Source organism: Coturnix japonica, chromosome 5, assembly GCF_054131305.1.
Source record: "Coturnix japonica strain WE chromosome 5, WE-NBRP24, whole genome shotgun sequence".
Classification (NCBI taxonomy): domain Eukaryota; kingdom Metazoa; phylum Chordata; class Aves; order Galliformes; family Phasianidae; genus Coturnix; species Coturnix japonica.
This window is the reverse complement of record NC_140667.1, coordinates 44,813,038-44,825,800: the sequence shown is the minus strand read 5'-3', so window position 1 is coordinate 44,825,800 and position 12,763 is coordinate 44,813,038. Positions and strand designations below refer to the sequence as shown.

At 38.7% G+C, this 12,763-nt stretch overlaps 1 long non-coding RNA gene across 1 annotated transcript in view; it reads right to left on the bottom strand.

The window, feature by feature from the left end:
- Nucleotides 1-367: 367 nt before the first annotated feature.
- The window catches only part of LOC116653545 (uncharacterized), a 97,261-nt gene continuing 84,865 nt past the window's right edge, over nt 368-12,763 (bottom strand). Inside the window, exons 2-3 of the long non-coding RNA XR_004307634.2 lie at nt 2,191-2,277; nt 368-493 (exon numbers count right to left, since the gene is read on the bottom strand). This is a non-coding gene — a long non-coding RNA (uncharacterized LOC116653545). The remainder of the gene's footprint in view (nt 494-2,190; nt 2,278-12,763) is intronic.

Genomic DNA, 12,763 nt, shown 5'->3' with positions numbered 1-12,763 from the left:
CTAATAATGTCTTGTTGAACTTGCCTACTTATATGGCTAACCCTTTTCTAACATAATCTTTTTCTATATTAATAACTGTTCCAAATGATGTATTTTCTTTATTTGGTAAAGGGAAAGAAGAGTTATCTACTGTAAAATGACACTGCTTTTCACAGAGACATCAGACTGTTTGGTCAGCATGCTCAGGCTTTTCTAGACATTCCTCATAGCTTTTCAATAGGATTGCTCACGTTCTGGATGGCCTTTCTTCTCTTCCTATGCAGAGTTCTCTAAATAGCTTGACACAAATGAAAGGGTTTTGTTGTTGTTGTTTTTTTTCTTTTAACCAGAGTTACAGTATGTGCAAATAATGAAATCCACACAGTAGGACATCACCTACTGCTAGCACCAATATATATACCTTACCTTTTCATTACTTTATTTATTTCTTTTTTTCTTTCCTTCTTTTTTATATTTCTGGGGTGGTTTTGTCAACTTTGAATCAAAACAGCTCCTGTAGCAGATAAAAATAGATGAGACCCCAATCACACGGCAATGACGCCAACTTTAGTCAGATTAAATGTGAGAAGAGGAGGTCAATTTTTTTTAATTGCATGTGGCTAATTCACTGATTGCTAAGAACCATTCATGAATAATTTATATCTCAAATATTAAACTACGTATGGGACAAGTTACTGGGGAGAGTAAGGAACTTTAAACCTGCAACTCTTCCTCTCTGGAAAGTCTGTGCTTAGATTTAACCTGTGTACCCTTTACTTCTTAGTTGGTTTAATGACTTATTTTAAAGTGTGTAAATAGCCAATGATTTAAGAAATCTTATTCAAGTATTTAGCAATTTTAAGAACAAATGGTGATGTGCGTAACTATTACACTAAAACTAAATAGGCCAAAATTGAAGCCTGCCATTTCTCACCATTTCACTTACAGATTGCGATGACTTTACTTCTCCATTCTAATCTGCTTACAAAACTTTGCAATGGCTGTAATATAGTGTGTACATGTGTATATGTAATATGCACATGCTTAAACACTCAGAAGTGTCTAGGATGTAGTCCCCATAAAGAGCTTCTTCATCATAAAAATGAGTAAGATGCATTTTTGAAAGTGTTACCCTAAAGAACATGTTGGACATCAGAGCTGTGTATTACTGACCTTTCAACCTTGTTTCCATAGCACTACCAGTGTTCTGTCTGTGGATGAAACTTCAGCCTGAGGGTAAATGTTGCCCAGAAAAAGCCAGTCACACCACATGCCATGCTTCCTCCCCAGCACGAAGCAGGTGTGCAGGAGGATGCTGTGACACACATACCAAGTGTGCTCCCCAAGTCGTGCAGACTGCACCCAGTGGAGGATGTGCTCCAACCTGGGGACTGGCAGATGTCAGTCCCTGACACCCCAGTGGTTCGTGCAAGTTGCAGGTCTGCAGCCTGGCTTCCTGCAGGACCAATGCTTCACACACTAACACCTGGGACATCGCTTGGACAGATCTAAGGGAAGAGTGCCACCTACTGAACCACAAGGACGAGCCATCAGTCCCTGCAGCTCAGTAGAAAGCTGCTCCACTGAGAGCCTGGACACGGGCTGAAGCAAATTGTTTGCCACGAATTTGAACAACAAAACAAAACAAACGTACACAACAACCAAGTTGGAATATAATGAAAAATAAACCAGTGCTGGATCATAGAGCAGATGTTGCTAAGTGTTACCAGGCAATGCTGGCACACACCTGTGACTGTCATGTGCATGTCAGTGTGTGAGAAAATAAAATGCATACTAAAGATACTGAATTATGCTATTCACTCAACTAGAGAACAACTAAACAGAGCATTTTTCTCAGCGACCTACCAGTAGCATTGCTAAAACCCTCCAAAAAAGAGATGAAGTGCTGAATTGGGTGAAAGAAAAATGCAGAGCTTAAGCAGCTCCTGCTTAAAAATTATTTTCTTTCCAATGCATCTATGGATGATTTTCTTTTAATCTTGGGATCTAACAGCCTGTCAACACAATTTCATAACTATTATGCAGTTTCTTAGCTTGCACTGCTGAAATACTCCACAGCTCACTCAGTATGTCCTTTTTTATTTACAGCCACCATCAAAATCACCTGAGACTGATATTTTCCACATAGAATCAATGATGTGGCAAAGTATCATACTTACATCAACATCTAAAAACATACACATGACTTACTTGGAAAACACAGCTCACTTCCCAGTCCTCCTCATCTTCTGAAGTAAAGTGGAATTTAGGTCTTCAGCATTATTCCAACCTCAAATGCTAAAAACAAAGCAAAACAAAACAAAAAACACAGAAGTGAAATAGTTAAACATTTTATTATTCACATTGCATTCAAAGTAAATTGTGTAATAGTTTTCATGTCTTAATTACTTAAATTTTATATTGAGCTATAGTGATATTATCTCTCTTTTTGTCTCCACACAATTGTATTTTATAATAGCTTTTATTAGGGCCTACATGAATGGAATTTAAAATGAACACATCATTTCTGTTACTCCTGCAGTTGAGAAAAGAGAGCATTTTTCTGATATTTGGCGTGAAAAGAGCTTTCCTTTGTGTTTTATGACATATAGCAAATTGTATTAGCTGGGGACATATTTTGAGCAGGAATGTAACCAAGAGAAGAACAGAGCAGTTCTGCCACTTGCAGCAACCATCACAGTGTGCAAGATGCCCAGCATATAATGGAGAAATATTTCCCCATCATCACCACCCAAAAGGGTTGTTCTTGTTCCCACTGAAACAAAAAGCAAAACTTCCACTGGAGTCCATGAAAGGAGCAGTGGGGCAGCAGATCCACAGGCTGATGCATGTGTGCACAGTCTCCCTACCAACCCTGAAGATGAGCCCAGTTCACCAGCTCCATCTGCACTGCCAGCAGTGCCCACCTTGATACCACTGCAAATGCCTCCACAGTCTCCTGTTGCCCTTGGCATTAGGGAAGCCTCCTTGAAACCTGGTTGCTAACCATTGCCTGAACCTCCATGAAACCCCTCCTTAAGTCTGACTTTGGCCAGCACACTTACTCTCAACCTGTTTTCAGGATGTGTAAATACATTTTAATAAACATTTCTATTGTTAACAGAGTTAACAAGAGATATTGAGTTTCTGCTGAGCTGCAAGAGCTGCCTGTGTGTTCACTGCTCCCCCACAAAAAATGCAAGGTGAATCAAGCCCACCTCACACCCTGTGCTGGGTGCTGAGCTCACTGCCATCACCAAATGCAGTATGTTGGAAGCTATTGGGTCACTCGTGGGCAGTCACCGCTTCACCATGAGTCAGCTGGTATAAGGCAACCTTCTTGTGTACAGCTTGCTCAGTCATACTGATTATTGACACCTGCCATTTCTCTCAGGTAGTTCTGGAGCTGCGGTATAATCATTTAAAAAGTGTTGGCTTTTTTTCATTTGGGGTTTGATTGATTTGGGGTTTTTGTTTATTTTTGGAAGTGTGTAGGGTGAGTTAGGATAATGTGAATCTACTCGTTCTATTAAAAACCAAACCTGTAGGCACAAAGACTTTTGCTTATTCTCTCATTGTAATTCAATTGATGATATTTAAAAACCTGTTAGCAAAAAAAAATCTGGTGACACTAAAATACAGTAACAAACCATGTACATCTGTTAGGCTAATAGGAGATGCCAACGAGAAAGGAGAGAAGGCAGTGTATCATTCCAAAGCACTGATGAAAACATTTAAAAATATGAATTTCCCTCAGCTCTCCGCGTATCTCTTCTAGTGAGCATTATTCACCTTATACAAACCACAGGCCACATTCTGCCTTCAGTTATCATGCCAGTAACCAAAGGAATAATTTAGCTTTTAATTTCTTTTCCTCCCTAATGCCTAAAGTTTGGAAATGTCACCCTATTCTTTCCATACTACATACCTCATCTCTGCACAAATGCCAGAATTTGCTTAAGAGTTCCATTCAGACTATTTTCTAAATGAAGTGCCTTCTTCACTGATATTTAAGAACAGTTGCTCATTCAGAGCATTTTTATTCTGAAGATTGGTTCCCTTTCTTTTTTTTCTCTCTCTCTCTCTCTTTTTTTTTTTTTTTTTTATTAACATGTCCACGCTGTTACTAAACATAAAGGGTTTCTCAAGGAACCAATTTTACCACATTTGTTTGGGTGTTATATAGATGTTCGGAATAGAAATCAAGAGTACAAAAATAGATTTTCTTGATTTATGAGACATCCCTGTTTTCAATTCACCATCAGTATGTGCAGACACGATTCAGTCAAGAAATGAAGCATCTGGTTCTCCCACGTTTCATTTATGAACTTTAGCACCAGATGTAAATCATTCATAAAATCCCAAAGTGTTGGAAGAGTCTCTTCCTTCATTTTAACAAACATATACTCCAAGTACTGTACCTAACACTTCACATCATTTGTTACAAATGATGGGATCTGAATTTTAATGACTTCCAGAAATATATTTCAAGAGGGAAGAAAAGACGAAGGAAAACAGGTGAGCGTGGCACTCTGTGTTTCTGACCGTGAATTCTCTTTGAAACCAAAAATGTCACTTTAAGTTATTATAAACAACGTCTACATGTTATTACCTGCATACGGAATGTTTTGAAGAGAACAAATCTATTAGCTTATAACTGTTCTTCTCCCAAATCCTTTCCATTAGTGTCACATTCGTGTCAGCAAATGCTGATTCAACATCAGATCTGAATTGCCTTCCTATTCCCATCTGCCAATCGCCCGTCCTCTCCTCCTTCAATCCTTCTTTCAGTCCCATTTGTTCAGAAAGCCCCTCTTGCCTTTCTCTCAACATCTGTAATCCCTTCCTACTCCCTTCCCACTCCTTTGTCTCACTGTGTGCATTGAATTTCATAGGATAACTCACACTTTGGGAATTAAGCACCTGCCAAAATAATTACGGGATCAAGGCCTATACTTTATGTTGAGAAAAGCTGTCTTCTTCTCTGCAAAGTAGAATCTTTTCAGTGATTACATATTAAATAACACTTTCAACAACAAATCAGCCTTTTCTGGTCCTCTTTTAATGTTATGTTTCTTACATATTAATTGTCAGGTGTGCATCTTATGCACTGAGTTTGCCTTACAATAGAGAGATGAGGAATTGCAAAGTGCACTGAAAAATGAAAAAAAGGTTCCCCTTCAGAGGACCCCTCATTGAAGAAACTTCTCCATGACAGGCCATTCAGGGCAGCTCTCTTTGCTTTCTGTCCTCTCTCCCATTGCTAGACTCCTCAGGGAATAAACATAATTGGCCTCCGGATCGCCTCCAGCCTGACGTGAAGCACTTTCTGCTGGGAACAGAATGGGTTGCTTTAAGCAAGCTAGGAACGCAGCAGGGGCAGATCTGCTGGCTGCAAAACTCACACAGAGTTCACAGCTGCAAATACAACCCAAAGTTTATGGCACAAGCTGTGCATGGGTTCCTTGGGTGCCCTATACCCTTGGGCATAGACAGATTCTTTCGCATTTCTTGTAGCCTTGTTCTCCAGCACAAACAGCAATTGTTCTGCACCTGCCCAGGAAGGGTTAGAGCTCCATTTGTGTTAGCTGCCTTAAAAGTGGGGAAAAAAGTAAAAGACTCTTTTTTTTTTTTTTTTTTTTTTAAACAGCCAAACTCAGCAACTTTTGAGGTGAAGCCAAGCAGATGTTGAACAGTGCAGGCAGCAATACTGCATGGTAAAGCTTAAGGCACCACATGGGCAGTACTGTATCAAATCAAAACTTCAGGGGAGATTTAGGTAGGCACAGTGTAAGAGCTGAAAATGAAATCTGGCCTGAATGTGGGGAGTTAATATCTCCATTCCTGAGAAATGTGATACAGACACTTTAATGATGGCATGAGCTCAGCATCTCAGCCTCCCACATTCCATCACCAGGAACATAGCTGACGCTCTGCTGGGCAGAACAGGCAGAACACCTAAAAAGCACCGGCATCACTGCACTGTGGCCTTGGATCCACTGAGTGGTGTCAAAGGTGAGTTTATCACGTTGCCACCTGACAAATCCCAGCCGAATACTTGCCCCAAATCAGCGGCTGACTTAAAACAGCAGAGGCAACATCTGGCTGAGAATGCTGTTGGATTCATTCTAGAGGTGATCAACCAAAGGGGGGAATCATCCCATGATGATTTTTTAAAACATGTATTTTTGCAGGAATAGTTTTCTTTTCTTTTTTTTTTTTTTTTTTTTTTTCATTTTATCTACATCAGCAATATAATAAAAAGGGAAAAAAAAGTATTAGTAAAAAAGCCCATTCAGGTAAATGACTAATTTTTCCAGCTGTTTGAGAAATACCATTTCTTTTATCTTATTCACCCCTTTCCTACCATGCCAGAGGCTGAAGCTTGAGCCTTTTGGAACTCCGCAGGCACAACTTACTGTCTCATCACAGTCCTACAGCACTTGGGTGGTCTCCCTCAGACTAACCAAGGCAGGAATACCACCTCCTTGATCTGTAATGTGCTCATCCATTTCACTTGTCTGCTCAGACATCCTAGACCAATGATTTATTTGCAGAGGTGAAGCTAGGAAAACCTCCCCCCTTCCAAACACACGTACACATACTTTTATAAACCGGCTGAAATATTCAGTAAGTTCCCAGAGGGGAATGGGTTTTCCCCCTCCTTCTCCTATATGTTTTATATGGTTTCCATTATTATTTGATAAATGTGCTATGACACACTATTTACCTCGGTCAGCAGCTCTGGGGAGCTTTGTGCAGCTTTGCTCCCCACCTCTGCCACCCACTAGATAGTTCACAAATAAATCACAAATCCAGATTAAGACAATACAGTTTGATACTGAGAAGGGAGATGAGTGTTGGGATAAGATATGCCGGAGGAGGCTTTGGTTTCATCTCTCCCTTTTGCTTCTGAGCCATGATGAGCTGATTCTCAGACTATTAACAGTGGCTCTGCTAAGTCCTTTTTTCTATTAAGGAATTGACGACATTCTCTATTCACAACTCTTATTCTGTCTCTGAGGCTCCCAGAGAAATGTTCAGTGTCCAGTGCAAGCGGGAATGAAACTAAGGACTTTCATCATAACGCTTGTCTCTACTGTTCCTGAAGTCACCTTCTCCAGCCAACAGCACAAAGTGTGCCAGGATGTACCTGTCCTATTGAAAGTAAAATAAATATATTTAAGGAGGATGATTAACGTTCTTTGTGGAACTGCTCAGTATTCCATTGCAGACAGAAGACCCTGGAGATCAAGAAGAGTTATCCAAAGCAGTTATTATATGACATTACTGCAGCAACAGCACATCCACTTAGAGGAACGCTCTAACAGACTAATATTTGGTGTAACTGTCATTTCTTTTTATACAAATTTGATACCAAAATCCAGGTTTGTAGTCACATTGGGCAATTTGGGAAGCATTCTGAAACCAGTGATACAGATGTGGATGCACATACATATGTGTCAGAATGGGGCAGTACCAAACCTGACTATGTGTTCTCCCTTGAAAATTACTGAAAATAAGAAGCTTCCTAGAATCACTGTCTGACTTTGCAAAATCAGAGACAACCAAACCTCTGAAATGAAATTAGGCCCAGGAGAAAGGACAGCCAGCTGTACCAAACTGGAGTGTTTCCAAGAAGGCTCCTGTTTCAAACACTGCAGTGCTAATTCCACTGACACACAGCACTATCTATCGAAAAGGCAAGAACCCAATCACAGCACTGTTACCTCCAAATATTTAAAAAGCATGAAGTAATAGTCTGTTCTTCTTCCTCATTACAGGTGGCTTATGGTAGAAGCATATTAGTATAAGGAGAGTTTCCTCTCCCATGACCTCAGGGTTCCTGACACTCAGGTTAGTGGAAAAGTACCCTTGGGCTGTGTTCAAAGTGAGGGACGTGATGGACACCAGTGATGCCATCTCAGAGAGAGCTGTAGTGCTTGTAATCCTTCCTTGTACTCACCAGCAAAGCAAACACGGGGACATCCTTCCTTCAAGGACTGGATGGCTGAGTGTTAATTACTCCTCCCCCTCCTCACCTACTTCTATGGTATTTTAAGCAATCTGTACTCAATATCACCCCTTATAGTTATCAGAGGAGGTGAAAGATACACTTTCCCACCGAGGCTCCCAGACAGGCTTCACCTTCCAGATAAGATAAGTCAACCTTCAAAGAAAATAGAGCCATAGTTTTTGCCATAGTTTTTCCCCTTTCCAAACTCTAAAAAGTTCATGAAAGAATATCGCCAAAGATTTGAAGAAAAAAAATATAAATTGTTTTATTGAAAGAAGAAACCTCAATGTCTTGCAAGTGTTTATTCTGTTTCCTTTATTTCCCCTGTCAGAATAATCCCAGATCATCTATCATCCCTATTCTCCCCCCACCTGTGTAACTCTCCAGCAAGGAAAAGATAATTCATCCTATAGTCAGTCTGGAAGCATAGGCAAGCTGTTTGGCTAGCTGGGACATGTCTACTAATTGGCTTACTGAGAGATAATTAGCTTAAGCTATTTTTTTTTTCTAGCCACACACTCATTTTCATTAAACTTACAAGAATTTAAATAGGGAGTTCCACTCCTCAACCAGTTTTGTCAGAATTGGGCCTTATTATCAAATGAGTTCAGGGACAACAAACAGACAGATAGTACAATTGCTTCAAACATCATTCCTAAGGGAACTGAAGTAAAAATTGAAGTGTGGCCGGAATGGAGCATGACCTGAGCACTCAAAAATCAAGTTATCAGTTAAACTACAGTGATTTACTGAAACTACAAAGAATTGAAAGTGTTTTACTACAAATAACACTATCAACAAAACACCTCGGTCAGAGTGCTGTCATACAAGCAAGCTGCTGAGCAAAAATTTCCACACATGGAGACAGAGCACTCTCAGGGGAGCATAGAAGACATAATCTTGATTGATAGAAAGAACAATCCTTATGAAATGCACAAGAACTTCATGCAAGAATTTCATGTTTTTGAGTTCCCTAGCACTTCAACAAATTTGAGTAAAAGATGCCAATAGTTTAGAAAGTTACTGGGGATCAGGAACTGACAGGTAAACATCATGATAGCATGTGCCTCTCTTTCTTGAAGAACAGACTGAAAAGATGAGAAGGCTCACATTCACCTGATTGTAAATGATTTCCCGTCACTACACTGTGTTTCTGTGACCCTGGTTGTTTCATATGCCTGTTTTTTCTTATATTGTTTGATACTGGCTTGGCAGCCGCCCTCCCTGTGACGATGACTCAATGTGCTGCTTTTCCTGTCTTATTCTACAAAACACATAATTTGATGTGACTAACGCAGCTCATTTTGATGAGTCACAGAGCCAGGAAATGTAAAGAAGATGCGGTTTTCTGAAGTGTGCAGTTCAAGCAAATGTTAGAAAAACAAACTTTAAAAAAAAATAATTATTCATCTTAAAATTGTGGATATGATGTAGCTCCTGTATTCCTACCCATATGGCAGACTTAATACTGTTTGAAATCATTACTAATGTGTTAACATTCCTAGTAGTGTGTCTGGTTAATTTGGGTGATGGGTGGAGAAAAGTCATGAAAGGACATTTTCATTGTCCATGTTATAAATTTGACTCCATTTATGTCATTGTTAAGGAATCCCCAGCACTCACTGCTTTCTGATTTCTAACACAGAGTCTGTAACTGCAGCCTTTACTTCAGTCCTTGCTTAAAGAAAGCAATATTCTATTTCAATGGGTCAAGCGAAAGAAACAATATTCACAAAAAATACAAAATCTGAAACACATCAAGGCTCTGAATATACAAATACAGCTCTACTTATTTCCAGTCTACTGCTATAACCACAAAACTATCTTTACCCTACAAGCAGTTACAGATGATTTGTCTGTCTTACATAGGAAGGATTTTCACACTGAGCATTGTCATTTGAGGCTGCTTCTTTCTGAAATCAGTGAAACAGCTGAACCAAGCCATCATTACCTCCTCTCAAATTATGACCAAATGTATGAGTTATAGAATATTTTTCTGAATAAAAGTAAAGTACTTATTTGAAAATAAAGCATGATTTTATTTTATTTTTTTAAGAAAATGGCAGAGAACAAAGTGCATGAGGCCAAACTTTCTAATAAATGAGATTTATTATGGGAAAAAAGTCCAATAATTGCATTTTCAGGGGAAAGGTCATTATTACTTAGAAGGAGGTTAATAGAACAATATTAATAGCTTTTTACAGGGCAAAAGAGATAGATGCAGTATTAATATGAATGAAAACAAGAATGAGGATGCACCCTGTTAGGCAAAGTTTAGACTAAAAATTCAGAAGGTCAAATTCATCTTTCATATTCCCCAAAAGAAAGAATTAGACAGTATAAAATGTTATCAAGCCTTTTCACTCAGCGAGTTTAACAGAAAGTAGCAGAAATTAAGTGATCAAAAGTTTTAGCCTGAAGCCAACAATTAGGAGCACGGCTCAAGTTCTGTGTCTCTGAAAGATTTTAAGGGAAGATTGTTGAAGATAAAAGTCAACATGACTCCATCACTGAACTTTTACTAAAGGAATTGCAGCAATTCTGTCTATTTGGCCAATAGTTTACATTAAACTAATTTTTTTAAGTAATGGAAAATTTCCAGAGATAAAAATAATTTGAAATATACATTAATAATAATTATATATTACACATTCATAATGCTTTTCATGCAAAAGTCTCAAAGTACTTTTAAACAATTAACCCTCTCAGCACTTTGAGAATAGATTATTTTTCTGAACCATTTACCAGTTGGAGAAACTAAGGCACAGGCAATTGAAAGCAAACCATTTGCTTAACATTACACAGCAACTAAAACTGGTTACAAAGCAAGCATGTAGGAAGGGAGAGGGCACATGCAAAAAACACTGCCAAAACCAAATAGTTTTTCAGTCAGAACCAAAAATAATCTTCCCACTCTCCCAGATTCAAGTGCTCAGCAATCTCTTACAGACATCTGAGAATCCTTTCCCTCACAAGTACTTCTAAAAACATCCAGCAAAATATATTTTCTACCTCCAAATACACAGGGAAGCAAGAGAAGAGTGTTTATTTAAAATACACGGTGCAAAAATAACAGTTCATTCTCATTCGTTAAACTAACTAAAGACAAAAAGAAAAATCAGCAATTTTGATTATCAATCCCCAGCACTGACCACTAATATTTATTTCCTCTTTTAGACAGTGTTGAGTGAGAAAGAAAAGAGAAAACCAAAGGTGATTATAAAGGCGGTTATTAACTGTCATGCACATGTGTAAACTTGCATGCTTTCACTACCAGGCTAAGCAGGATCTGTCTAACTAGTAACTCCAACCTTAATCCACTCAGCAGCAACACACCAGGACTCACAATTATATAAGTTTGCTATTAAAATGCAATTTGGAATCAACTGTTAAATCTCCATAGTGACGAATACACTGAAAAGCTGTCCTACTTTGGAAGATTAAATTGACTTTATTTTTGGTTATTGTATCTAAACACTCTAACTTGCTTTATTGTACTCTCCTAATTCAGTTTTACTTTACCAAGCACCCCAGACAAGAGAATTTGCATGAAGTCACAGTCAAGCAGGGAAACATATATATTTAGGACATCATCTCAGAATACTGTAATTATGTAAGTATAAGTATTTGAAGTCAAAACTCATAATTGTGTGTGATGAGGGAAAACTGAGGAATCTTTTTGTTGAATGTTTTGACTGTAAAGAGAGCTGCCAATCCCACCAGTTCGAGGACGTTTCAGAGCAGATGTCTGTATAGTGTTTGGGATGCAATTTTGTGACTGAGTTAAGAAAAGAAAATTATTCAAGGGTTACAATACTTTAAAAATCCCATTGTGAAATTTATTTTACTAGTAGTGTTGCATTTGTATAGTCACTTTAGGAAGAGATTACTTAATATAATGCAATGGAGGGGATTAATGTAAGAGAGTAACTCTTCAGCCCTTACTCTTGTACTGTGCTCTTTATATACTAATCAAGTAAAGAGATGGATAGCAGCATTTTAAAGGCTTCCTTTTCTGTGCTCTATTTTTCTGAGTGAAAAGATGATGCCTAGCCTTCCTCACACTGAATTCACTGCTTTGGTCTAGAGGAAAGGGCTTTTGGAGGAAAACCTTTATATAAGTCAAGGCAAATTAAACTGAGATAGTGGAAAAGGTATAATGTGAACAGAATATAATGTGAGAACACGAGGGCTTAATTTTCCCATTACTAAGGCAAGTCTGGGTGAAAGCTAATAAATCACAGCAACATAGCACTACATGGAAATCAGCATCTTAGCAAGGTGTATGTCACAGCTGACGATGGCTGCAAAACAAAATCCAGGATCCCTTACTATTAACGAGTTCCCAATCACCACATCTTTTACAAGGCATAATGAAGTACTGAAAAGTAAGAACATTTGTGAGTTTTGGCTTTTGCAGTGCATGCAGTCTGCAGAAAATCACACAGGCAGTTCAGCTTCTTCAGCTGCTGCCAACAAAAGCAGCCAAGTGAGAAGGACACACAGATCTGGGTTCCCTCCCCAGCTCTGCCACCTCGTCAGGAAATCACTGCCCTCTAATTCCTCTGGATTATGCCTGGAAAATGGATTTTCTTTTATTTGTGGGAAATTTTGAAGAGAGTTTTAAAAGGAGACTTCGGAAACATCTCAGTGCAATTCAGAGCTTGGTGGTGAAAGTATTTTGTTTTCTGGGGCTGTTATCCTTCTTTAAAATCTTCACAAGTGGAGAAATCAGACTTTTTCCCCCCCCCCAAATCCAGATATTTC